Source organism: Bombus impatiens, unplaced genomic scaffold (genome assembly GCF_000188095.3).
Source record: "Bombus impatiens unplaced genomic scaffold, BIMP_2.2 scf_3474, whole genome shotgun sequence".
NCBI classification, from domain to species: Eukaryota; Metazoa; Arthropoda; class Insecta; order Hymenoptera; family Apidae; genus Bombus; species Bombus impatiens.
Window position 1 is genome coordinate 362348 of NT_179893.1, and position 26330 is coordinate 388677.

The 26330-nt window shown below is 42.3% G+C and overlaps 1 protein-coding gene across 4 annotated transcripts in view; it reads right to left on the reverse strand.

Annotated features, from left to right (window-relative positions):
* LOC100746284 (irregular chiasm C-roughest protein-like) overlaps positions 1–26330 on the reverse strand; it is a 162587-nt gene that overhangs the window by 111805 nt on the left and 24452 nt on the right. The window lies entirely within an intron of this gene.

Consider the following 26330-nt stretch of genomic DNA (forward strand, 5'->3'; position numbering starts at 1 on the left):
AACAATAAATCCCGAGCCGCGCGGCCCTGGTAAATAACGAAACACGCGACCCACGCGATTTTCCAGTAAATCCGTACTTTAATTTAAAGCCTCGGCTAGATTCCCTTCCATTCGTTACGCGTAACAAAGCGACCTGTTTCACGTATCATAAGTCGATATATTCGCCCCGAAGGCGAAAAAAGTAGCGTGCGCGATTTATTGTAGGAGTCGAATCTGTCGGCCGAGTAGGGCGAACAAAAGCCGGCGAACAAGATGCTGGTCGATTTGCCGCGTGTCTTACGTGAGCTCTGAGCTCGCGTAAAAGCCGAGAAAAATCAATGACGGTCGACCGATAGACGAGAGACGAGTTCTAGTACGAGACAATGGCCAACGTCGGTTCGTGCCACAGACGTTCATTCATTTGTCGCTTCGAAAGAGTTTCGCTAACGGGTATCATCCTCTCTTCTTTTCTTGGTTCTCGTGTCCCACCATCTAACTCGGTTCCATCCGATTCGATTCCATTCGATTTTGTTTTTTCATCCTGCTCGTGAACGACCCGGGCCTTCGTGGAATCGGGAGACGCCGGGAGAAACGCGAACCAACCCCGCCGGACAAATGTCCTGGACAAGTTCCGGGACTTTCATTAATCTTTCACGCGACCGCTCGTTGCCGCGATATTGACTTTCTGGCCATTTTCGTGCAGCCACCTTGCGGCCCGTATTCGAAATTCTAGATGAAAAGCGACGGCAAACGCAGCTGAACAATCTCTGTTAATTGCTTTTCAACCGGTTAAACCGAATCCGAGACTCCCTCCGCAGTGTTCCATTATGCCTACGGCTACGAAAGAATCGGTCGCATTTCGACGATCAATTATTTATCAGAAGCTGATTACCGCAAGCTCCAGTTACGAATTCCATTCGCGTACAATCGATTATGGGAATGGCCTGTTTTAGCTATTCTCGAACCAGAGATCGTTAGCACCACGAATACTGCGACTTAAGTTTCGAAGCATTACGAGATCTACTATATTCAGTTTCTAGAATGTAATTGATTCATACATGTGAATTAGAATAATGAATATCAATCGAGAGTAAATTTTCAACTATTTTCTCTTCTTCATCGATGTATGCTTGATCTGATGTACTTGATATTCTTATGGCTAACTATATGAAATATTAGGAATATACGAGGGAAACAATAAACTTTCATCTCTGTGTTTTAGTAAAAAAAAAAAGGAGATCGTTCAGATCGCGTGATTGTAAATCTGCAAAATTTTCACGGAAAGATACGAATTGATCATTTTGATCACTCTGATATTTCTAGCGCTAAAAACGTAACCATAGCCCACTTTTCGATAACTCTACAAATGGAACTAAAAAGCAAAACCGTAGAATTTCTCTTTTTTCCCTACTACAAATGCAACTGCGGATGGCAGCTGTTTATAAAATTTACGATCGATCGCACGTAAAAGAAACAGTTACGGTCGAATCTGTAAAACATGCACGTCATCGATAAGCTTGAGAGTCCAGTTTCATTTACCATCGGAATAATAACGTGTAGTACCCTCGACTAATCACATTATTGCATATTCTACGTTGAGCCTTGTTATAATCAGCAATCGACGGATCCATCGAATGTTTATCAGCAGGTGTATGTGTGTTCGTTTTCTAGCGTGATGTGTCGTAAAATTATTATCGATGCGATCGCGTATCGCGGTCCGCGAATCAGAAGCTAACCCTCCTGCGCTTTCGTAACACGAATCATACTAACTAGGTTGTCGCCGTCGACTTCCACGCGACTGAATTTTCCACCTTTTTCTACCTTCGACCGTTTTACTCCGTCGTTCGTTGCCTGAGAAACTATCGACTTACCTGTCCCGGTAACACGGAACGAAGTTCAAGCCGATCTTCGTTAGCCTCGCTTCCCCAATTTTCTCCCAACCCTGCGATGCAACTTTTTCCCCCGTTTCCACCGTGACTCGAATTTCCCGCAGAATCAGTTTACGCTTAATAATTCCCAGTAATTTCTGTCTACTATGCGCGGGTGTAAGTCAATTCCGCGTTAAAAGGGACCGACGAAAGGTCTGTCGCCCTGAGTGGCGTTCCAAATATAAACCAGAGTCACCCTAACGGAAGAGACAGCCATAGGATAAAGGCGGGCCAACGAAAGGAATGGGAAAGGAGCTAAGAAGAGTAAGCGCAAAATAGAACAAAAGAGACGAGAGGAAGAAGAGGAATAACGTAGAGAGAGAGGAAGTGTGTGTATGTGTGTGTGGGACAGAGAAAGAGATAGTGAGAGTGAAAGAGAAAGAGAGAGGGAAAGAGGGACAAAGATGACGTTTTGCAAGCGCAGCGAGTTGCTGGATGAAAAGTGCACGATTATTAGCTTTCTTCTTGGTGCCCCACCCAGGCCAGCCTATCCTCTCGCCAGCGCTTCCGTAAACGGATTATAGGGGCTTTGCTCCGGGGCCCTTTTTCCTTCCTCCGAGAACAGCTACTTCGACCGAGTCGTCGTCCCGCCAGAAAGAAGAACCTCGTCGATCGCGCCCAACGCGAGACGCAGCCACGGCGCAGCCAATTCGGGTCAATTTAATCCTGATTCAAGATCTGCCGTTCCCGGAACGGAAAATGAAACGCCAAGGACGGGGAGGCCACGTTTCGACCAGCAACAAGAAGCGGTTCGGGCAGTCGCTTGCTCGTTTCCTCCGCGAATATAGATCTTAAAATGGAAGCACAATTTCGAAAGGTGAAAAACAGGAAATCGCGTATCTTTATCTTCGTTAAGTTCAATGTATACAGGATGGATTGGACGATTATGTTAAACAATTATCAAATTACTGCAGATAGCCAAGAAGAGCCAACGTTGCGTAAATGCATTTCACTTGTAGCTTATTTTCAATTAATTTACATTGTGAAATTCCACTTTTGGAATACCAAGGATTCGTTTAATATCTTCCTCGTCATCTTTCGCTTAGATTTGACAATTTGTATGAAATTAAAGAAGATCGAAGTATTTATAACGTTATGAAAAAATATTGATTGCTTCTTAATGGGTTAAATAACAGTGTGTCGAGAAGATGGAAAAGTTTGAAGTTAGTAAGTTCTATCGGAGCTGTGATTCGATAAATTATATTTGTAACCTCGGCTGTATCATAGCACACACTTGTTGAAATAAAAGGACATGGTATAAAAGAAAGATACTAAAAATTATCAGCACTGAAAATGTCTAGTAAGAAGGTACGTATAATACTATTTTTAGAAGCGTTGGAGATATGTCATATCCTTATTTCACCGTCGCCGAGTTAAATTAAACGAGTAGGAGGGCTATTCTTTTAGAGTGCAATAAACTTTTTTTAGATACGGCCGCTAGCGAGATAAAGAAAGAACCTTTCTTTCCTCTTTTTGATGGAAACGGAAATTAATTTTCTGTTATTTGAGTTGCTCTTATCGAGCTGAATAACATTTACTCGAATCATTTTTTTTGTTTCCGCGTAGTTAGAGAGTCACGCGATGAATACGCTGCAAATATCAAATATAAATACTCTACAAAACCATATAGTTAATAACGAACCGAGATCGGCAGCTTTGTCATTTTCTGACTAACCCATCATGTCAATTTCAGGAACTTTTAATGAATCGTAGAATATTTGAGTTGCCGATATTTGCGGCTGATAACTATGCGCCTGAAAATCAAGCGAGCATATTTTATTGTGTTCGAGACAAGACCAATATTTGATGAAAACTACGACGAATACAGGAACGACGTGAACTTCATTAGGCTATACAGTCGCTCACATGGCAAATATAAATCAATAAGCGAAAGAAAGAGGCGAATAAATGAAAATACCACGAATGCCGTGCCGTGACGAATGAGCTGTGATACAACCAACGTTGCAAACTCTATAAAGAAAGAATCAGTCATAAATGCAACGCACTACGATCTAACAGTCATAAAGCACGGCGAGCATGTAACTTTCGTAAGATTTCAACTGCTAAAAGTAGATTGATAAAAGGAGGAAAAATTAAATAGTCCGGTTGTAGACTTTTATCGATCCAATTTACGCAATGTATAATACAACGTTTTATCGTTGACAGGAGTAAATACGAACGAATACACGAATCTGCATGAAATCAAATAACGAAAACAAAGCGAACAAAACTGCTGGTCGGCTTTCAACGTTTTTCACGGAAGCTAAACTGCGATCGAGCGATCGGTAGAATGCATCGACCCAGCGAATTTCGCGTCAAGACTAAAAGACTATAGAAGTTGGCGGACGTAGAATTCTTCAATTATCGCGCGCGTACGCGGCAGCTGCTAGCCCTCAAACGTAATTTCGTTGAAGGACTCTAGAAAATCTCAAATCTCGCTTGGTTTTTGCACAGCGCGAGCGCCACTCGACTCCAAGTAACGGAAACCTTACACGTACGTGTTTACCACAGCCGGGCGCACGCACACGAGATTACACGATCCTCGCGCGTCTGTCTGCAGGATCAACAACCGCGTGAACGAGCGTATTTTTGGCCAGACGCGCTGGCAGCGGGCAGAAATCGCGAAGCACATAGGCGTAAAGCGGCGTGGAGTATCGATTCTCGAGGGTTGGTTCGCCACGAAATACGATGATGTACTCTCCCTCTTCCTGCACACTCTGGCCAAGGCTCGTCGTCCAGCTTTCGCGATAAAATAACTCGCGGCAAACTGTGCTCTTGCGCCGCACCGTGGTTAAGAGACTCGCCTTTATTCTGCTCCGAATTTTTTTAATTACTCGAATAAAAATTGCAACAAGAAGACGCGGATGAAATTATACGGCGGACCTTTTCTCTCGTTCTCCTTTTCCTCCCACTTTCTTCGTCACTGTTTCTGTAGGACGAGGAAAATCTCCAGAGGACACGAAGAACAACCGCTTTCAAGTCTCCCTGCGAAGCTTTTTACCACGATGTAAAGACCGTCCTGTTAAAACGTTGTTCAACACGAAAAATAACCACGTCCAACGATGAACAGAACCGCGACGAACGCGTTTCGCGAGAGACGTCGAATTAAAAGCGTTTTTTGGAAGACACTGGCTAAGTTCGTCCCTTCTTCTTCCTCCTTGTACCACGAGCTTCTCTCTTTCTCTCTCTCTCTCTCTCTCTTCTTCATTCACCGGGGCGCATAGTAGTACAAAAGCAATTTGTATCCTGCGCATTTTCTTGTACCGCGCAACCCATTACGACCTCTGGACCGCTCGCGGCTTTGAGGCTCGCGCGACCGACGCCGCGACATTCGAATTAAAAGCGACCCCGGTAAATGCGCTCTGTCTCTCTCGTTCTTTATTGGTGTCGACGCCAGTGGATGCACGGTTAAACACGGAGGCGCGCGACGGGACAAGGCGTCTCAATCTAAATAGAGATCCCATGTGTCTCTATGCAGCGTGAGAACAGGTCGTTTGCCGGGGGAGCGAGCGCGGACAAAAACCGTGCTCGGGATTATTTCCTTTCAATTAAAACATTCCCGGGGTAATTGTCCGGCGTTCTCCGACCGCAACGCGGTTCTTTCAGTTTTCCTTTGGCGCTCCTTCGATAAATAAACGTGAAAACGCAAACGCAAATTTTGTCGCGTCACAGGACGTTCGTACGTGCGCCGATAACTCTTTTAATCGGCCTTCTTTCGATTTGTTTTTACGAAACTCCCGTCGGGCGATAAATTTTATCAGACCGGATTACGCTGCACCGGCACGCACCCTCATCGACTGTAAAACGCGAGCGACCCTTCTTTATCCACCGCCTCCTACGATCTTTTTTTTCCCCCTCTTTCTTTCTTTCTTTTTTTTTACGAGGAACAGTGAAAAGGTCTTTAGCTTCTACGACCCTAGGAAACCTCTTTTCTCTTCTTTGTTCGCTCTCCGTCTCTACCCCTTCCCCCTCCCCCCCTCTCTCCCTCTATCCTTCTGTGTGTTTTTCTCTGTCAAATAAATCGAGAATCTTCGGCAAAGAGGGTATGCAGAGGAAACTTATCGCGCAGAAGTTGTTCGACAGAATTGATAACCAGACACGGCCGAAAGAAGTGGAAGCGTCGCGTCGATCCTCATTATTAAGTAAGAATCCATTACGGGGTTACTGCCATGCCAATAACGAAAGCCGACAGGCCGCCACGCTGAATTATTCGTCTAACGTCGAGCTTAACGGACACCGAAAGTCTTTCTCAACTTTTGTCCTCATTATCCATTGGATTAACCTGTCAAATACGCCCGATTATTCCGTTAGCCCAGTTGGTAGGCGTCGCTCGGTTATACCGACGAATGTCATGTCCTGGAGACATCCAGATCTTGTCATCGCCCACACACCCTACCCTCTTGGAATTTTTACCCTTGGCATGCATTCTGACTCTACGAATATTTTTCTGGAATATCAGCCGGAGGAAAGAGGAAGAAAAATAGAAGAAATTACAAAGCGTCGCGGCGTACCAGGATTGGTTGGATTTTCTTGATTTTCCACGGCATCGTCGAGACGCTTTAGCAAAAGCTGCGAGGAAAGCGCAACGCGACCGAAAACCGCCTCTTGTCCTCAGCCACTCTCCTCATTAAATCAGCTTGAGAGGTCGAACCACTCGAGCCGCGGCGAGCACCGTCGAGCATCGTCGAGGACACGAATTTTCCTCCGATCTTTTGCGAAAGCCTATCGGTGATGTTGAAACGCGATCTACCACGTAATGTTCGTAGTACAATTAATATTGCAGATATAAAATATTAGCGGTATAATTGGTTCAGGAGTGGTTCCTCGCGAAGAAATACGCAGAAAATGTACAATGAAGCTTCTCCATATGAAGTTTTGTTTCCGGGGAAAGCTACTGCGAAAATTTGCCGGGTACACGTGTGCCAATCCGATTTGCCGGACTTCTGTTTATGGAGTTTCATGAAATCAAGAGAATATTTTAGAGATAATGAGAATGTCAGAGAACCGTAATAGAGAAAATAGCAAAAGCTTTTGTTTTCGGAGAATTAAAAATGCAAATTATACGCTACAAAGACAACATTTTGTTCGCGATAGTTTTTACATTAACTAAATGAATTTCGAGAAGCGACAGCCTTATCCTTATTCATGAAATTATTCGGATTGAATACTATAAAAGGAACTTGTAGTACAGATCGACGAGAAATATGATAGTAGCAAGGACAAAAAAGCAGATAAAATGATGTCCGTGCCTAGAAATACAAACACGAGTAGAAACAGAAATCCAGCGAAACTTACAATTACTGGCAACTGGACGGAGAAAATTTTTAAAATAGACAAAATATTTGTTCAAAAACCAAGCCTCCATCCATTGGAAAAACCTCACTGTATATTTTCGACGTGTATATTTTTCCACAAGGAAACGTTTCTTGTCCGGTTGTACTACGATTACACGTATATACGTATATACGTATACGTATATTGGTCTTTGTATGGCTGCATAATTGCTATCACGAATTGTGTTGCACGAACAGTCAAAATGCGATATTCCACGAATACAAAGCTCGAACAGAGGCGTCGTCGCGGCCGAAACGCAATGGAAACGAACGAGCTACAACATCGGCCGAATTAGATATTCACCGACAATGTTATCGAACGATATACCTAAGCAGCGCGAACAGTGCATAAATCGAATGTTGTGTATTATAAAGAGACGGGCTGTGTATCGATCGTAACGGACGACGACTGCACGTACGTACGGCCGTGCGATCTACGATCCAGGAGGCGTTAAACGATACGTGAATACACCGAATTCGTAGAATACACCAAAGGAGAAGTATTGTGTTCGAGCGAATCGAGTGAAATGAGAGCAGTGTGTAGAGGCTGAAATTGAAACTCGGTCGAGTACTGTTCTCGGTCAATAAGCTTGGAAAGATTCAACAAAGATAATTTCTTTAATTGAAAATGAAATTGGTTCTCGTTGAAAAAGAAAATAACATATAAGTATTTATTGTTGGATGGTCGATGATTATTATCACAGGATACCTAAACTTGGTAAATTGTATCGAAGGCCTGTTCGTAGAGTGGGAAGCGTGTGTGTGTGTATGTATAGCGTTCGATACGGAGAAGGTTGTCGCTACGTCGAAAAACCAGTGGAACAACTTCGCCAAGGACACGCAAGGTCGAAAAACGTATAACAAACGAACCTTGAACAGGTGGCACGTGAATAAGCCGAAGGTCAAAAATTTCAGCACCTGTCGCTTCGAAGCCGTCTCCCACGAACGGATCAACGCCAACGATAGCTAAGTATCGTTTGACTCTGGCAGCAGACGAGAGCATTTCAGAGAGAGATCGGTCGAGATGACAATAAAAGAGATGGATCACGATCGATCGGGGTGTTGTTGTCGGAACTCTCCCGATGGCAATCACTTAAATCTGTACGGTCCGCCAGTGTATACAGTTTGCAGAGAATACACTGTTGGCTTTCGATGCTTTAATGCCATCTGACTTTCCTGTTACGGTATTTCGAAATATTATTTCAAAAATGAATTAACATCGTTCATGGAAAAATCCTAAGAAATAGAAGAAGAGTGAAACTAAGCAACGTCAGGGAAAGGATCAGAGGGAGAGAGAGAGAGAGAGGGAAAGGATCGGAGAAATCAGCGGAGAAGTTTCGCAGAGTTGTGCATAGAAAGATACAGATGGCGTTGAGACAAGAGGAAGTTCATTGGTTTTTCGATTCGACGAGTTTTTGGCAAACCCAGAGTGGGTACAGCGACGCACGGAAGTAGCCAATTATGGGAGCGTACAATGGGAGGGAATTTTCACCGCAAGAACCAACGAAGGAAATAAGTTGGTTCAAAGGCATCGGCCTCTGAACGACATCGGAAGTATCGATTTCCAAATGCCGGTTTTTCCGTTCGTTCCCGCGCTTCTTTTCCTCCTCCGATCGTATCCCATCGAGGAAACGATCTTGCTTTTATTTCGCCCTCGGGACTTGGATATTTCGTTACGCCGGACTGAGTCGATGGCTCCCCGTTTCTCTCTCTCTTTCTCTCCCTGTTCCAATTCCTCTCTGTCCCTTCTATTCCGTTGCCTCTCCTTCTCTACATCCTCATTGCCTCATCCCTTTCTCTGCATGAAGTCTGCCACGCGTTACACAGCCGCGACGACTAGACAAGCACGCTCTCTCTCTCTCTCTCTCGATATTCCAGCTTTTCATAAGCGTGACATAGAACGCGATGAATTATCGTCATTACCGCCGCCATTCATGACAACCGTCTGTCTTCGACGCTGTTCTCGATATTCGACATTCTCGTAAACGTGCCGCAACAGCCGGGCTAGTTCCAATGAATTACCGTCAGATCGACATAGTAATTGTAACTACGTTAACCGGTGTTAATTCGATTCTACACATGGCGCCACGAGGATCGTTCGGCGCACCCATCTTTTCCCTTTTTTTCTTCTCTTTAACCGGAGGTAGTTTCCACCAGTTCGACGCGAAACCATTCGATTCTTCTTTTTACGGGCCGGAGTCTAGTGAACTTGGCGATATACGAGAGCGTTCGTTTGCTTCGATGCCCAAGGAAGCGTGAAGGTGGACGCGAAACCGTGGCACGGTTTATACGCTCGTGGTCAAGCGGGAAGAAGCAGAATAGCGCGTTATTCCTCTGCCTTCTTTCTTTATCCTCATCCTTCGTCAAAGGTTTTCTTAGCGAGACAATGTTTAACTTGCCTCGGCGGGTAAAGTTTCTTCGACGAATCGACACGGTGAAACAAACGAGTTCTGTGGATTTGTCGGATTAACATTTAACGTCTGCGAAAACGGAGGCGCTGCCCTGTTCGGGAAGTAACTTTCTAGTTGGGCTACAAGAGTTGTTTCGGGAGAGAGACAGCGTATTTGCTGGCGAGGGCAACGTTGGCAGTCCATGTTTAATATTACCCCGCGTTTCAACGTCGTAATACACGTTTTATTAGTGAGAAGGAAGCTCCTGTAGCGCGCTGTCTGACCTAGTAACTTCTACTTCTACTTTGACTGCGCGGGCTCTACTACGACCAATCTTCGCTGCGAAATTGGAGATTGTAGTTGTAATGGTATATTCTCGCCTCTCGTGTATGATGATTTATTCACTAATAATACAATGTCAATTAATGTGATTAACGTAAATGCGATTAATGTATTCAAATGCGATTAATGCAAACGTAATTAACATAAACATGTTAATATTATACAATAATATGTGACAATAATATGTGACATATATGTGCAGTGATTCGTGAACACTTATATAGTATAGCATTCGAACACTTATAAACAATGTTTATGAATATGTGTACGACTGCCATAGCTATAGTAAAATTTGAAGCCAATCTCGAAATGTGTATATAAGTTACAAGGTGTTTATCGTAAACACACACTTATTAGAAAATTAGTACGTAGTATAAACATAGTATTCTAGTACATAGTATTCTTGCTATAATGATTCATTCATTGTTTAAATAATTTTCTAACCTTTGTCAACTGTATGTTCGCAATAAATATCTTGTGATTTCAGTAAGTATACATTTTCGGGTTTGTTTCAAGCTTTATCGATGTGATAATTATATCACATAAACTATATAAACTGGTTGCTATAGCACGAACACCATATTCAGAATAAATTTCTACAAATGTTCGAATATTTTCATCAGCCTGTGTAGATTATGAACCTCTCTTCCGACGAATTTATGATTTTTCATCGAATACGATAATCAGATAACTCGATATAATTTGTAAAATTTACTTGTGAAATTCCACGTTATTTATTATCAAACTTGTTGATTTTATGCGAAAGTAATTAATAATGATAATTTATAGCTTGTGATTTATAAAACTTCGCTAATGACAGTAGTTCAATTGTATAAGGTGGCCTTGATAATTAGTTTCACGGGAGAGCTAATAAAATGCATATATATAAACATTGAGATATGTATCGCGTGTCATACAAACGAGTGATCGATTAGTTCAGTCGGCTGTTGAAAATTCAATGTCGACCACGGACTAATTTTTCATACGGTCGCGCCGATACAGCATGTAACTCACTCAAATCACCGCGTAATTCCTAGTTCATCCCCTGGCCTATGGTTATTCAACGTTATTTCATTCGCTCGCCAGTCTGCACTTTATTGCCACTGTCATTCAGTTATCTATCATTCTTTATTTCGTCTAATTAAAACAAAAGCCGTCGCGGTTGTTTATAACGTACATTTTAGAGAACCATCAGTCCACGATATCGTAATTACTTTCTTCCTCTTTGCCGATTTATTCCATAATTAAATATCAAGCGATCGATATCAAGTGGATTTCCTTTTATCGAAGCTTTCTAATTTCAAGAAAAAGGGTATCTATATACATGCACACGCACACTTTCGCTTAAAAAATCATGCAATATCTTTTATTTCTATAAAGATTTCGCTATTTTACGTAGATTACGAATTTTAAATTGCATTGGTTTATCATCCTCTACTTTAATTTCTCCATTTCTTTTAGCAAACCATTTAATTCTACATACATAACATATCTACATTAAATTTAGCGAGTAATATCGTCATATTAACCGTTAGCTACAATTTAAGCTTATGAAATTGTCGAGTTTATTCCAACAGTAGTCGTATCGCGCAGGAATGTTCTCTTTTCGATAAGAAGGAATGTTTCAACCAACCCAATATTCGCAACTGGATCGTTAGAGCAGTCGAAAGATGCAGAGCAGGGAATCCTCGATTCCAGCAATCCGATCGACCTGATTCTTTTTCCCCTTGCTCGATCCATCGTTTCGAATAGCCAGCGCATAACTCCGGAATCTAGTGCCTCGTCCTGAACGCGTTGCCCCGTTCGTTGTGGTCAAGCCGCAATGATCGAGCCTGGCATTCTCAACGAATGCTCGACACGCCATCACGGCCTTATCTTGGCCACGATTCGTGGCAATTTTGCGCTTCCGTTGCTTCTTAATCCTCATTGAGCAACGATCCTGCACGACCAATCGATTCGTTCGCACAAATTGGTCACGACTCACGGTCGCGCCGTGCCGCTGAACAAATATCGTTCGCAGTTAAGCGAGCTAAGTTCGTAATAACAGAGGGGATGATTGCGATGGTATGAGACAGCGAAAAAACGCGGCGTAATTTCTTCAATTATCGGACGACTTCTATGCGTTCGAGTCGGGACGCTTTGAACATGTCAATTACGGGGATGGTCTTTCACGCGTGCACGATTCGGAGAGGCCTCTCTCTACGCACACGGTGACTGCGAGGCTGAATTACCGACATCGGATTGCCATAATTTCGCGTTCATTACCCGCGCGGTAATTTGGTTTCGTTCGTGCGCCGTATTCGACGCACAGGCCGCGGCGAGTCGACGAATTAAAAACTGTCCGGTCAGTTTGATCAACGGCACCGCGGTCTATGGAGGATTAAGAGGAACCTTGCGCGTAATCACGTTACAAACGGACGAGGAGTACGGCTGATGACATTTATTTTCTACGCGGGACAACGCCATGGCTGGATGAAGGCGAATGAAAACGAAGTGACGACTTTCTGTTGCTACTATTCAATTGCGGGAATAAAAAGGAAAGTAGTTCTGTTGTTAGCAAAACTAAAAACTACCGATCTCTGATACGTACCCGAGTAGGTATATTGTACGTAGACGATTGTAATTAATGAAAATGTTATGCTACAAATAAATTTCATTTGAATGAGAATAAGTATTGACGCTGTCTGTATTTTCAACATATCTTAGGTTTTTTTTTTTTTGCAAAATTGAGAATTCTATTAACCAAGTTTATTATTAATCTAAGGTGTTACATATATACGTGTTAATAATTTACGTTCTCTTCTCTAGCACTGAGATTAAAGCTTATACTCTTTCTAACATGTTCCACGCAATACAATACGTTCTATCGTATTAAGTGATTTACTTCCCTACTATTTTATCAAACCTGTTGAATTTCTTTCCTTTCAAACCAGGTAATACAATGGTCTGGAGTTTTAGTATACAAATGATCTGAACAAGCTGTAGACATTTCTAATAGCACTTAAGTTGAGTAAATTGCTTGGCAATGAGAGTATTGGAATATCCTTCGCTGAAAGGAACTCTGTGACAGGTTTAGCACCGAAACATGGTATAGTAATAAATTAGTTACTATCATTTCGTATTTAGTATCAAGTTGGCCAACTAAGCACAATTTGTCATTCATGACATGATGTTGTAGTTACCCTTAACTTTGTGGCTCTAATTCGCCCGGAATCTATATATGTACACCCTTAGTAATAATTGATATTCGCCATTTTGAGGGATTTGGTAGTTCTAGCGTTAAACGAGATAGAAATCGCCAGCCCCCAGTGAAATCCACTGTCGGTCGCCGATTACATCTCTAGTCCCTATATCTCTGGGAAATATTTTCAACGGTTTTCACCATCTCGCAGCAAGCTTTACGATCGTACTGCAACTGAATCCCGATAGCTGACAAATACCGTAACCGTAACCTTTCGAATTACAAGTACGTGAGTCGTGAAAGAGTCGTCCATACGTGACAGCCATATTTCCATCGATAGAGCGGGATAATCCTTGTCGTATCTTCTCTGAAGCTGTCGGTGGTCCTCGTGGATGGAAAAAAAACAGACAGCTCGGTGCGATGATGCTTTCGTATGGTGGAAAAGTCGGTTCCCAGGAAGGCCGTTGTAAAATGTTTTACGACGTCTATTAAAGACGGAAAAGCGTACAGCTGGTCGTAGGAACTGTAGTCGTCCCTCAAGTCCTCCAGCAGATGCTGCGTCACTTTTATAAGCGACCTGACGCCGCACGAAGGGTAAACGCGAGAACAGGAAACGTTGGATGGGTGGCTGACGAAGGATCGACGGGACACGTCGTCCGAAGATCGATTCCCTTCGTTAGAAGATCATCCTCTCTTTGACTTCCCTCTGTTCTAGCTTCGTTCTAGCCGCGGGCGGTCGATCAGACCGGTGACCATCAAGATTACGGGCAGCCGGTTACAGGGGACTCGGAACCGGATGCCAGACGTCCACTAGCGTCCTGGTAAAAAGGTGGAAATCCTTTGAACGATGTGATTTCGAGAATTAACTTCGATCCAGATGGGAAGGTGGTTGTTTCTTGAGGACAACCAACGCCTATTGTGAACGTTTTGATTAAGAAGGTTTGGAAGAAAAGAATATGTTGAGACGGATAGTTTCATCGATGAATCTAAGAATGAAATTTTGCTCCTAGAGAAATGATCATTTTTTTCTCTGAAATAATCAAAGCGTGTTGGCAATACTTTTGGTTAAGGAGGTTGAAGAATTTAAAAGAAAAATTTTCTCGTGATAGATGACGATGAAAGAAGAACTTGTTTTTAGAAAATGGTCAACATGTGTTGGGAACCGCTTTACTAAAGAAGCTTTACGAAAAGAGAATTTCTCAAGATGGATGATATTACCGATGATTTCGAGAATTAACTTGGATCTATATGGGAAATATGGCAGTTGCTTGAAAGTAACCAACGTGTACCAATAGCCGTTCTGATTAAGTAGTTTTAAGAGAGATAGGATTTGTCAAGATGGATGGTGTTATTGGTAAATCCGAATTCGAATGCTTCGTGATGATTAATGAATCACGTGGCACGGTGATCATACCGCGCAAATTGCGGAAATTTATTCTCCCTGCTCGATTTACTTCTCGGTGCAAGAGGTTTACTCTTTCGCCAGGAGGCTTTTCGTTCCACCTCGAGCCTTGGAGAGTGTCTTGATCGATGACGGGGACGAAATAAAACGAGACCAAGTAAAATATATTACGAAGGCCGTGGAGGGAACCTGACGAGACAGCAACGACCGGTATCAAACTCTATTCTCCGTCATTTTTCAACACGACCCACGTTGTTCCTTTTATTTTCAATAAAATATTAAGATATTCGGTTCGAGCTAAGAAAGGTGTATAGATAAAAAAAAAAAAAAAAGATGATTGCATCACCGTTAGCTCGTTTCCAAACTCGATTAATCTCGCAAATAGTCTCAGTATAACGGTTTGTCCGTTCACGATGTAGTCACGTCCTGCATGATCGGTCAAGCTTGAACACAGAGTTTCATAATTTCTACAATCGCTGAGATAATGAAACACTTAGCTGGAAATGAAAGTAACTACATTCAAGAAACTAAAAGTTCGTGTCCAGAAAATCGTTGCTTTCGATAAACGAATTTAACACTTTCGGTATTGAAAGTATAATTATTTATTCGAGAGTACACTACGTTTAACAAGACGCGCATTTTTTTTATTACATAAAAATGTATTTTATATGTACTTTATGTATGCATTTGGTCGGATAATTTACATACTATGTTAACACTGAATTTAATATAATAATTATTTATTTATCATTGAAAATGCGTGCTACAGATTTTTAAGATTAAGCGATACAGTAAAAATATGATAGAAGTGAAATACGAAGTAATACGACGAACAAAAATTTTATTTCATATTTATCGAAAGTATTTATGCGAAGATAAAAATTTGTCTATGATATCCTTGAAAATATCGATGAAGATCGTTCGTTGATCGCTGCCTGACATTTAATATTCATTTAATATACATAATAGTATATTATATAATTGACAAACCGATATAATTGAAATAGAAAATATTGAAACTTAACTTAACAAATCAAATGCGACAATTTATAAACTCGACAGATTTTAACGTAACAGGCTACCTACATTTAAATGTTGATACGATCGAGAAAAATTTGTCACGAAGAAAGCAAGAACCTCGCATTTTCAAGCTTTCGACGCATTCCATTCGTCTCTTCATTGCGAAAGACGATTCGCACACGTCTGTGCTTGGCTTGTCCCGCTCTTCGGATACCTTATCCTTATTTGACATTGCCACAAAAGTGTGAATAAAAAGCACAAAAAAGAAAAATTCAATCTTTTCTTTCCTTTCTCAAAACGAGGTGAACTGTTTACTGGAGTAACAAGGTTGAAAGTTTACAAGGGAAACATATAGTCGGGGGAGTAATTTTTCGCGAAATCCAACGTACTAGACATTTCGTCGTATTTTTTAAGATTCCGTCTCGTCGCTATTAGAGGGTGGAGAAGTAAAACAAATTTCAAGTCTCGGTTAAATACGAAGGTAGTTAGAAGGTAGAGACGAGGGGACGCAGGTGGAAACGAGGGTGGGTTTCTTTCAAGCAAGAACGAAGCCAAAGCTGTCGGCGGGCTGAAATAAAAGTCGCCCATCGCGGCATGAAGCGTTTGACGCCGGTGATTCCGTGAATCTTGTCATCGACAACGACGAGCACGGTAATAGCGACGGGAACAACAACCGTCTGCAAAGAGAAAAGGACTAAAACAAAAAAAAAGAGACGAAAAAAGGAAAGAGGAGAGAAAGGGAGGGAAGGCAGGAAGGGTGGAGGAAAAAAGAAGGAAACGAGAAAAACGAGCGGGTGAATGGCGGGAGAGAAGGAGCGAGGTTGGTGAAAGTGGAAGAGAGAGGAGAGAAGAATCGGTGGTCTCTTTTCAACGCGAGTGCCCAGAGGGTCGTAGAAATAACGCAAGCTGGAGAAATTACATTCTCCTTTTGTCCCCAACTCGGACAAAGGCACAAGAAGAAAAAAAGGGATCATCGGAGCGAGAAAGAATACCTCGTTGAAAAGATGGACATGGAATAAAAAGGAGCAGAAGAACGAAGCTAGGACATTGCTAATTTTACCGCGAAACGATTCGATCAAAGGCCATGAGCGGGGAAGAGAAAGCAAGAGAGAGAGAGAGAGAGAGAGAGAGAGGGAGAAGGCGAGAATGAGATGACAAACGAAACGAATAAAACGAGGAAAGAAAAAAAAAAGAAGAAAACGGCGACATGGAATATTCCGAATGGATCTATCGATAACGTTGTGCCCGTTAATGCTCGTCGTTGAGATACAAACCGTACTGCTTTCCGATCTTATCGATCAACTGGCACACATTTCTTTTCTTTTTATATATAATACCCGCAAAACGAAATTGCAGAAACGTGTCCCAAGAGTACACGCTGTTACACACCAAGTATACATATGCAGATACGTTTCAGTTTCTCGCCTCTGCAATCGTTTTGCGATTTACGAAGCTCGTGCTGTTTTTGCCGGGTTGAAATTTATCGTTGTCTCTGAAGTAACAAATTCCCGGTGGAAGTTGGAAAGACCATGGCGCCTATCCCTGTGCTCGATTTATCGAACACCGAAACAGCCAAGCTGACCAGCCCGTAGGCAAAAGGAAAAGCTCGATATCTCGCCTTAATTAAAAGCTCCGCTCGCAAAAAGTGCCGCAAAAGCCTCGACAAAGCTTCGACTATACTTTGACCGTGGCTACGCCGATGCAACACGTACCTCTTCAGCCAACTGATCGTGAAACGGAGAGAGTAACTAAACGAGTGAAAGAGAACGAGAGGGAGAGAGAAAGGTGAGGACACGTTTCATTATTTCGAAACCCGTTTACAGGTCGACCGAAATTCTTCCACTACCTCAAGGTCAACGACCATTCCACCTATCCTCCGCGATTGGTCATCTTTGTTGTCGCAATTCCATCGGCTGCAAAAGCAGTCACGCGTGTTTTGCGCCACGGCCGAAATGGCCTCTTCGGTTAACAAGTGCCACGTATTCACAGGACCAGCATGGAACGAGTTTACCAGGTCTCGTGCATACATTTAACCCGGACGCTCACTGATTTGCGAGCGGCCCCGTTGCTCGATCAAACGCGCCCTTCCTTTCAGCCCGAACACTACACTACGTCGGAAACCACGGGAACGGGACTATCACGCGATCTGTCTTACAATTAGCTTCATCGCACAGATCGGAGAGAACAGTGGCGTGTAGAAACCCCGTTCTAATTCTTGATGCTTTGCATGGATTTCTAGCGACCCCTTGATCGTCCAAAATCGATGGAGACCCTCTTGCACACTAATTTAGTAACTAATAGAATAGGTCAATTGAAAAGTGAGCAGTTGGAAATCGTAGATCTGTGTGGAAAATTTCACAATTTTATATCGATAGTATCTACGATCTAACTTACTATCCTGTATTAAATAGTGTCGTATAAAATGTCCGATTTTGCTGTATCCATTTTCCGAACCTTCTTTTTTCAACGATCAGATCTCTTTACATATCGTTTGAAAATTACCAATTTCCTATTTTTTGTACATCCTTTTCAGGATCCGATGAAGTACGACTTGTTAACGTAGATAGGTATTTCATATATTATAATAATTTGTAAAATTATCTTGCTTCTCTTACGCAAGAGAATTTATCAGCGCTGGTAACTTGTAACTGGCGACGTATACAATTTCTCTAAGAATATTAAATTCCATCGCACAAGAGAATGCCCAATTTGGAAATATCCAGTCTCAATATTTGACACGGAACTATCTCTACACAAACAAGAAGCCGAGCTTCGACTTTAAGAGTAAAATATTAATTTCGCGTGAAATTATATACCGGAAAGGACGGCTCGTTAAAGGGATTGAAAAGGCTTGTTCCACATGAAGCTTATTATTGGCACACATTAGCGAAGCAAGAACTGACGAATTTCAGGCGCGTATTATTTCATTTTTGCCATCAATCGAACATTTTTGAGAGGCCCGTTTGGGAGAACGATCGACGGTCCCGGAACCGAGAGTATCCAGGACGCACGGAGCTGGCCGTATAGAAATTCTTAACTGGCAGTAACTTTGGGAAATTTATAGCTCGACAGCGGTGCAACTTACATCGCCGACATTGTCTATTATCGTATTTACCGAGTTGTTCGCGGTATCGCTGTCGGTTCTATCGCTTAAACGCGTTCGCGGTGAGGTTGGAAAACTTCGTTCTCGAAGCTCGCGAAGCTTCGGCTCGCGCCAAGTTCTCTCCGCAAACTGATGGCAAGTCGACAAGGGTATTTACTATCGTACGCCGACTGTGAGCCTAATCGAGCGTGCGATATAGGCGGAGATAGGTATTACGATCCGTGCTTGACAGACAGCCGGACCCGAGTCCCTCGTTTGTCGGTTGATTGCGCCTTGAGCACTGATATAGGGAATTTGAGGTATTGTGTGTATCGAGGTTGAAGCTAGGGTTCCAAGACCCTGCTGTTTCGAGGATGTTAAAGTGTTTTCAGATGATCCCTTCCTGTGGCTAAGTTTCGTAAGAACCACATCATACAGAGAAGGCTTCACGATGATGTGTGTTCGAAGAAAAAAGAATCTGAGCTTGGTTAATCTGCGAACCAAGACATTCGATGTTTTGGGGAATTATTAGTGATAGAAACACGCTTTTCCCGGTGTACTTGTAGAGAAAAGATAATATATTAAAATTAGGATCACTTCAAGAAGGTTAAGATGTTTTCAGATGATACCTTCTTGTAATTAAGTTTTATAGGAAACAGATTACGTGGAACTTTAAAGTGACTTATATTGGAGGGACAAGTTACAGATCTGTATTCGGCTAACCAGACAACTGGGCTCTTAACCAGTTTAAAGATTTGATGTCTTTTCCGATGTCTTTGCGAAGAAGATGTAATAATAGTGACACGTGAGAGGGTTAAATGGAAATATCTATAATCAGAGAATTAAAAGTTAGATCGATATTTTCGTCCTTGCAAATGTGAATTCGTTATACGTATGACGACATTTTAAGGAAAATAAAACAAGGTAGAGGAGATTTCCAAATAAAAAATGACCGTGTTTAAAAGATTAGCAACCTGGCCGTAGAGTTAACTCATCTGTTGCAGTTAACAAGTTATCGGACAAATCTGACGATAAACTGGGTTACGAAATTGGTAGTTCAGATATTGGAAATTTAACAGTTTAAAGCTGAAAATTATTAAAAAATGATTAACATCCGATTTGAATGCATTTTCCAATCCTGAACTATGAATATACGAAAATTGATTCCTAAATCCACGGATTAACGGGCGTTTATCTTTTAAAATACCCGACGCAATGCAAACGAAGAGTAAGCGTATTCACGCTTATTGGAGGCATTTTACCTAGTTTCCAGGCGTAAAATATAACTGGGAAACACGTCGCACAGGCACCATTTTCGAGCTGGCCTGTATCGAGAGGTGGACCGAATCGAAGGCAATTTCGCGCGGATGTCCGCGCACCGGTAACAATGGGGATCGCGTTTGCGGTAACTGCACTAAATTTTTATTATCGAAAGCAACGAACCGGTGTCGCGAGTTCGCGCGGAAACGGGAATAAAAAATCGCAGCGATTTTCTAGTTGTAGTTAAATCCGACACCGAGAAATAAATCCTACCAGAGTGCAAAAACGCAGAGAAGGGACGTCAAATTTTCGTTGATTCCTTTTAAGCGCTCTCGCTATGTACCTCCGTTTTCCAGGGATAGAGAACCGTACAAACTAGATTTCCAGAACAAATCGTTTGATAAATTTCGTGCCGCATCGATTCCGATCGGTCGGCAATTCTTTTATTTCTCGAGCCGAGCAGAATTCATTAATATTAGCCCTCGCGCTCAGCCAACGAATCGAATAATTTTGTTATCTTATGTACATTGGATATCGTCGGGCAAATTTGTTGTTGGTTATTTCGATTACCTATCCCCCCGTCTAGGTAATTACCTTTTATTCACGTGATTTTCATGGATTATTCCCATTGTTATTGAAACTCCACGTTGTTATATTATCGAACAAAAAGGGTATCGAACAAATTATCGAAGAAACGGCACGAACGGGATAAAATACCAATATAAACAACCACTGGGGAACGTATTGGCAAATAATTACTTGGAACGGAACAAAACCGTTCGAGAACGCGATCATTCGGTTCCTACCGTTTTGTTCCAAATATTTTCTTCTATAACCAGGCATCCTTATTTCTATTTTTATTCTGCTCTCGTCGAATTGCTTCTAATCTTCCTTATTTTCCCCTGATTCAGCGAAATCCACCGAAAATTGCGTTGATAATGCAACCGCATCGAATATGGCGACCGAAGATGCGAGCTGAATCGCGGATTTGATCTAACCTCCGTTGTCGACGGACCATCCTCTTTTTTCCGATAAACACGTAATTGAATTTAATATCTTGGCGATTCGATCCGACGTTCAATGGGCTATGGTTTTACCTGTAACGAAATCGATACAAGTACTCCGGGAACGAGCGTTTTTGCTCGACCGGTTGAGTCTGTTGTTTATGAAACTCCGATGCTTTCTTATCCGCTGGCTCGTTGTCGTTGCAAGTCCGCGAATTATTTATTCGTATACGCTTGGTCGTCTGAATAAATCATACCAGACACGGTCGCAACCCTTCAGAAAGTCGTGCCAAAGTGTCTTCTCCTTCCTCTTTTCTCTCGGCAGAGCATTAAAAATTAGTGCATTCTTTCGTTCTCTCGCAATATCTTATCGTGATTTTATTCCTCGTCAGGTAGCGAGCATCTATGGCCGTGATAAAAATAATTCGTTCTATTTTTGGTCGAACGAAATGTAGAAACAAACACACTTGATTTGAGTGATTATTAATTTATGTAAAGTGTGGTAAGTGCCTGTAGAACTTCTATATATAGTTTGCAAATAGATCAGAGGCAGATAGGTCAATTCGATTGAATTTTTAGTTACTATAGGATGTGTATTACGTAGAATGTATTTATAGAATGTGATAAATGTCGATGGAGTTCTATATATGGTTTGCAAATGGATGGCAGATGATTAAAAATTCGTGGATGAGAATCGATAGCGAATATTTAGTATATTTAGAATGTTTTAAAGGAGCTTTATTTAAAATTGAAACTTCCTTGTTCATATAATTTTAATGACCACAATTACACCGAATCGTAAAAGTTCCAACTGACGTAGATGTGTCTTCTGATATTCCGTTTGCTCTATTCGGGCTGTCTAAAAGAGAATTTTGTCTAATTGAAGTCTAAGAATAGGGACGAACTCTGATGGGTATTTGAATCGTGCAAGGATCGTATGACGGGTGAAAAATCATAGATTATAATTTTACGTAAAGGATGCTCAAATAAAACATTCTTTGCGTATCTTCCCTTACTTGGGATCTTGACTGTAGGCTAACGCCGACAAATGTAAAGAAAGTAGAGTCTTTTGCTGCGGAAAGAAGCAACAGAAAGATCTATAGAGCATCCCTACATTCAAAGTATTCGTTTATTTCTAATCGTTACGTTTAATCTTCTCTTATTATATCTCTTCCTTCCTCCTTATTATTTCAAGAAATAAATTTCAGATTTATTCGTCGTCATCTATATTCATTTAAAATATTAAACTTCCACATCAACGACCCATTCTCAGACTAAGATCTTCCACAACGGCAATGACTTTGAAAAATCTGCAAATTTTTAATTGAAACGAGGATCTAATTAACGTTATCGGTAACAATTCACACGCAAGTACTATCAAGATAGAAAGAAAATTCGTGAGGTTGGAACTTGACCAAGTTTACGTTGATTCTTCTCTCGACTCCCGAAGGAACCACGATAATTAAAAGAAAAGATCGCTCTATTACGCGCGTGAAAAGAGGAATACTTGGTGGTGAACGAGCGTTGATTTCCTTCTCATTCGCGGATCAACTGGATCGGAAACGTCCGTTGATACGCCCTTCGCTCGCCAGATTCTGGCAAGTTTAACTAGCTGAAAACGAGGATACGCTTGATCGAATGGAACTTGCTGGCTTTAGAACCACCGAATTAGGTCTCACTCGTTAATGTCCACTGATTCAGCGCGCATCAGTTTCTCTTTGTAATTTTAATTGGCCTTTAACAGCATACATATCGCGATCGCGATCTCGTATTCCCGCCACGCGTCGATGAACTTTGACGGGATACGATCGGAATACGGTTAAAAATTTCTTCCGTGTTGTCGTGAATTCTAACATCCACTCGTATAAGAAACACGATAATCGAGGTTTTAAAGTACGTGCTTGAAGAGAAGCGACCGTCTCTTTCCCAACTTTCCCGTTTTTCTCTACAGTTTATTATCTAATTAACGACAATTATAGAGAAATAACTTGTTTCGTTATATTTATTGTAACTTAAGGTTAGAAGCAAGGCTGAACGAGTCTGCAATTATTGTCGTACGATTTCGATAAGATTCCTCGATTTACCCGATTTAGCGTGCAAATTAATTATTTCATCCAACGTCGAAGTCCGAGTCGATTATCAGGACATTCCCGTAACGTTTACCGAAAGAAACTTGTCCCATCATCCTCAAGTCGGTTTCTTCCTTAACGTCCGACGAGATCGTAATTAAAAAACGGAACAACCTGGTAGGGGAGCTTGGTTCTTTCGAACGAGCTTTCCAGTTCATCCGGTCGCGTTCCGGCTGCGACGAAACGATCCAATTACAGTGGAAGCAGCGTTGATAACCGCGGTCGTGGGATCTCTCGAGATCCGAGATCGCGTTAAGAAGCCTGCGGCGGACCCCCACGAGTCGCGTCACAATTTCTACCTGATAATGCCAATAATATCGAACGCCGTTTGTGCGGTAATAGGCAATCGCGGATCTTGATTAAGGTAAACTACTTCTGTAACTATTTGGTCTTCGAAGCTTCCGAAATCGATTCGATCGGATGCGCGCGGGGGAGGGGGGTTAATTGAGACGATTGTTCGTCGGAAACGTTGGTAACGAAACGAATTGTCGATACGCAGGTCACGATCTGATGAGGTTTAAGAAACATCTAGAATTGGACTGAAATGAAATAGTGAAACATTGGTCGTACAGAATGCTACCGAAGAACAAGGATTTAGGATTTTGGAAATGTACGTAACATTCGTTGAGAAAAGAACAAAAGATGTCTAACCGATATATGTAGGTTTCTGTATAAAAGTCATAAAAGCTTCGCGTTTCTAAAAGACATTCTATGTATAACGCGATACATACGGTATACTTATTCGTAAGATGCGAAAGGTAAGAAGATCATCATCCCATACACTCGAATTCCGTTTGGCGCAACGCATTCTTGGAACTGTTGCCATCTCCGCGCAATAAACTAGTAATGTTCGCTTCGTTCGCTTACAAGACGAGAAACTCGACGACCGAGTAATACTATCGTTATTGCGAGCATAATGCAAGAAGCTGCACGATCTAACGAATCCGTAGAATACCGCGAAACTTGTAAACCGCGGAACGAATTTTCCGCGGTGTACAGAAATGAGGATAGCGTTTCAATTGCGCGTTCTATGGCATGTTGGAGCGCACAATTCACCATTATTCCGAACGTGTACGAGTCTCGGAGTTCGAGGCGCGCGTATCCACGACAGCTTCTCCAAGGAACGCGGAAGGCGAAGCTCGCGTTTCCGTGACTCGTCGCGAGATTGCGTCGTTAAAAGTTTGAAAAATGAACGGGCGTGTTTGGAGACGCGAGACCAAGAGGAAACTGGGCCATTCTGAGACACGTAGGTATCGCGTAAATGGCGCGACGAAGGCAGAGACCACGAGAGAAACAGAAGCGGAAGTGCAAGGTCCTGCCCGACTAATTATCGGATTAACTCGTAATTTCTGCAACAAGTGCCAACATCCGGCGTCACGGAAGGAAATGGGCCGCCGGAACGAGAGAAAACAAGCGCCGCGCCGGTCGGAAGAGAAACGAAACGAAACGACGGAGACAAGGGGAAAAAGTATGACGATAAGCGTGGCTCTCGTGCCACGACCTGAAACATAAGTAAAGTAACTTCTACCGAACTTCTTTGGGCGAAGGGTGGAAATTAACGGCCGTTGCTACGTGTGCTGGTCGCCATACCGCGTCTCTCGGAACACGAACGAGCCGCGTACGCTTTCGTATCACGTGCTACTGCGGAAACACAGCTTGCACCATTGTTGAGACGTGAAAAGTCACGTCCGGCCCGAATGAAATGGAAGGGAAAGCGACCTTAGGTTCTGCCACGCCGTCAGCGGTACATACACGGCTTTGAAAGTAAGTTTCCGCGGTCCAAGTTCACAGACGTATCGCGGTTCGTTAATCAGAGAGATCGTCCATTTCATTGATACGACGTGAAGCATTAGAAGGGTACCGGCAGAGAATACGATAAAAAATTGCTATTGTTAGTCTCTGCATCCGGAGAAATCCCTTTGTCGTTCGATTCGAAGTGGACGCTTTTCGTCTTGCCTTTAGCAATAATGTCTTGGCTTCCGGTTGAGAGGTCATAATAGAGGGAGATCGAAAAAATGTGGTATAAATTCCAAGGAGGTCAACTTTTCTAATACTGGTTCCCCTTTGTAAGCTACCTGGAAAAGTTCCTCGAATTCGAGTGTTATCGATACGCATTCGATCCGACAAGTTTCCGGTATTGCGTCGAAATCGCTTTAAAACGTACCATTCGTAATACTCCCACAATCGATATAACCGTTGTCTTTTTCGCTTTACAGACGATAAGTGGCAATCGTTACGAGCACGAAGAATCGAATACTTGAATAAGTCAAGTATAAAAAACTCTGTGAACGCGGCTTACTAAAACGTATAGCAGTAACGTTTTCTATTTAATTCGTTTTTCACGACTGTCGCTTCGCTGCTTTTACAAGATACTCGTTTACGCTTCTATCTACGATCGCGGTGTGTCGCTCGTTCGACGTTCGTGCGTGTTTCAGTAGGAAAGAGGTTTAACTTTCCTCGCTGATAATTGGTCGACTCGCGGAACTAGATCGCGAATTACTGCAGAGGAATTTCGAGCGACGTAGCAGGGACAATGGCAGCGACGGGGGATGTGGGTGAAAGTTTCGCGATACAGTTACGAGACTGAGAGTGCGGTAGTTTCGAGTGGCTGCTGTTCATGGGAGCGTGGATCGCTATCCACGACGAATCGCGCGTTAAAACGAGAAGAAAAGTACACGAGATTGATTTCAATCCGTGGTTCCATCGATGCTCGGCTGAAAACCCGTTGAATCGGGGACACGTACGAAATCGAAAGCTTTAATTACGCGGAATTACGGAGTTGAGTTACGGACTAAAGCGTCGGATACATTCTACGGAGCGTACGTGCAGGTGACTCGTTTATCTCGCGGTTTTAATTCCCTTGTAACGAGTCGCGATAACGTTGCCGTGTTACGTTGTAAACTTCGTTAACACGCCATCGTTTCGCCTCGCCTTTCCAAACAGCCTGATATTCGCGTCTGCCATTCAAAGCCCTACAGGTTGTCTCTTTCAACGACTCAATTCCTGCATAAAATATTTATATCCGTGTCACCATCTTATCGTACATAAGAGCGCTAACATTCGACAAAAAGTCGTTCTCACGAAGATTCTAATAAAAACGATGGCCAATATGTCAAATCTCCGCTGCAATTACTCACTCGAAGGGGTTAAACCTAGTCACAATGACACGAACAAACGTCTACGATGAAAGAAGGAGCCTGTACAAAAAAAAAAAAAAAAAAAATAAAAAAAGAAAAAGAAAAAAAGGAAAGGAAAAACAAAAGAGGAAAGGAGAGAAGAG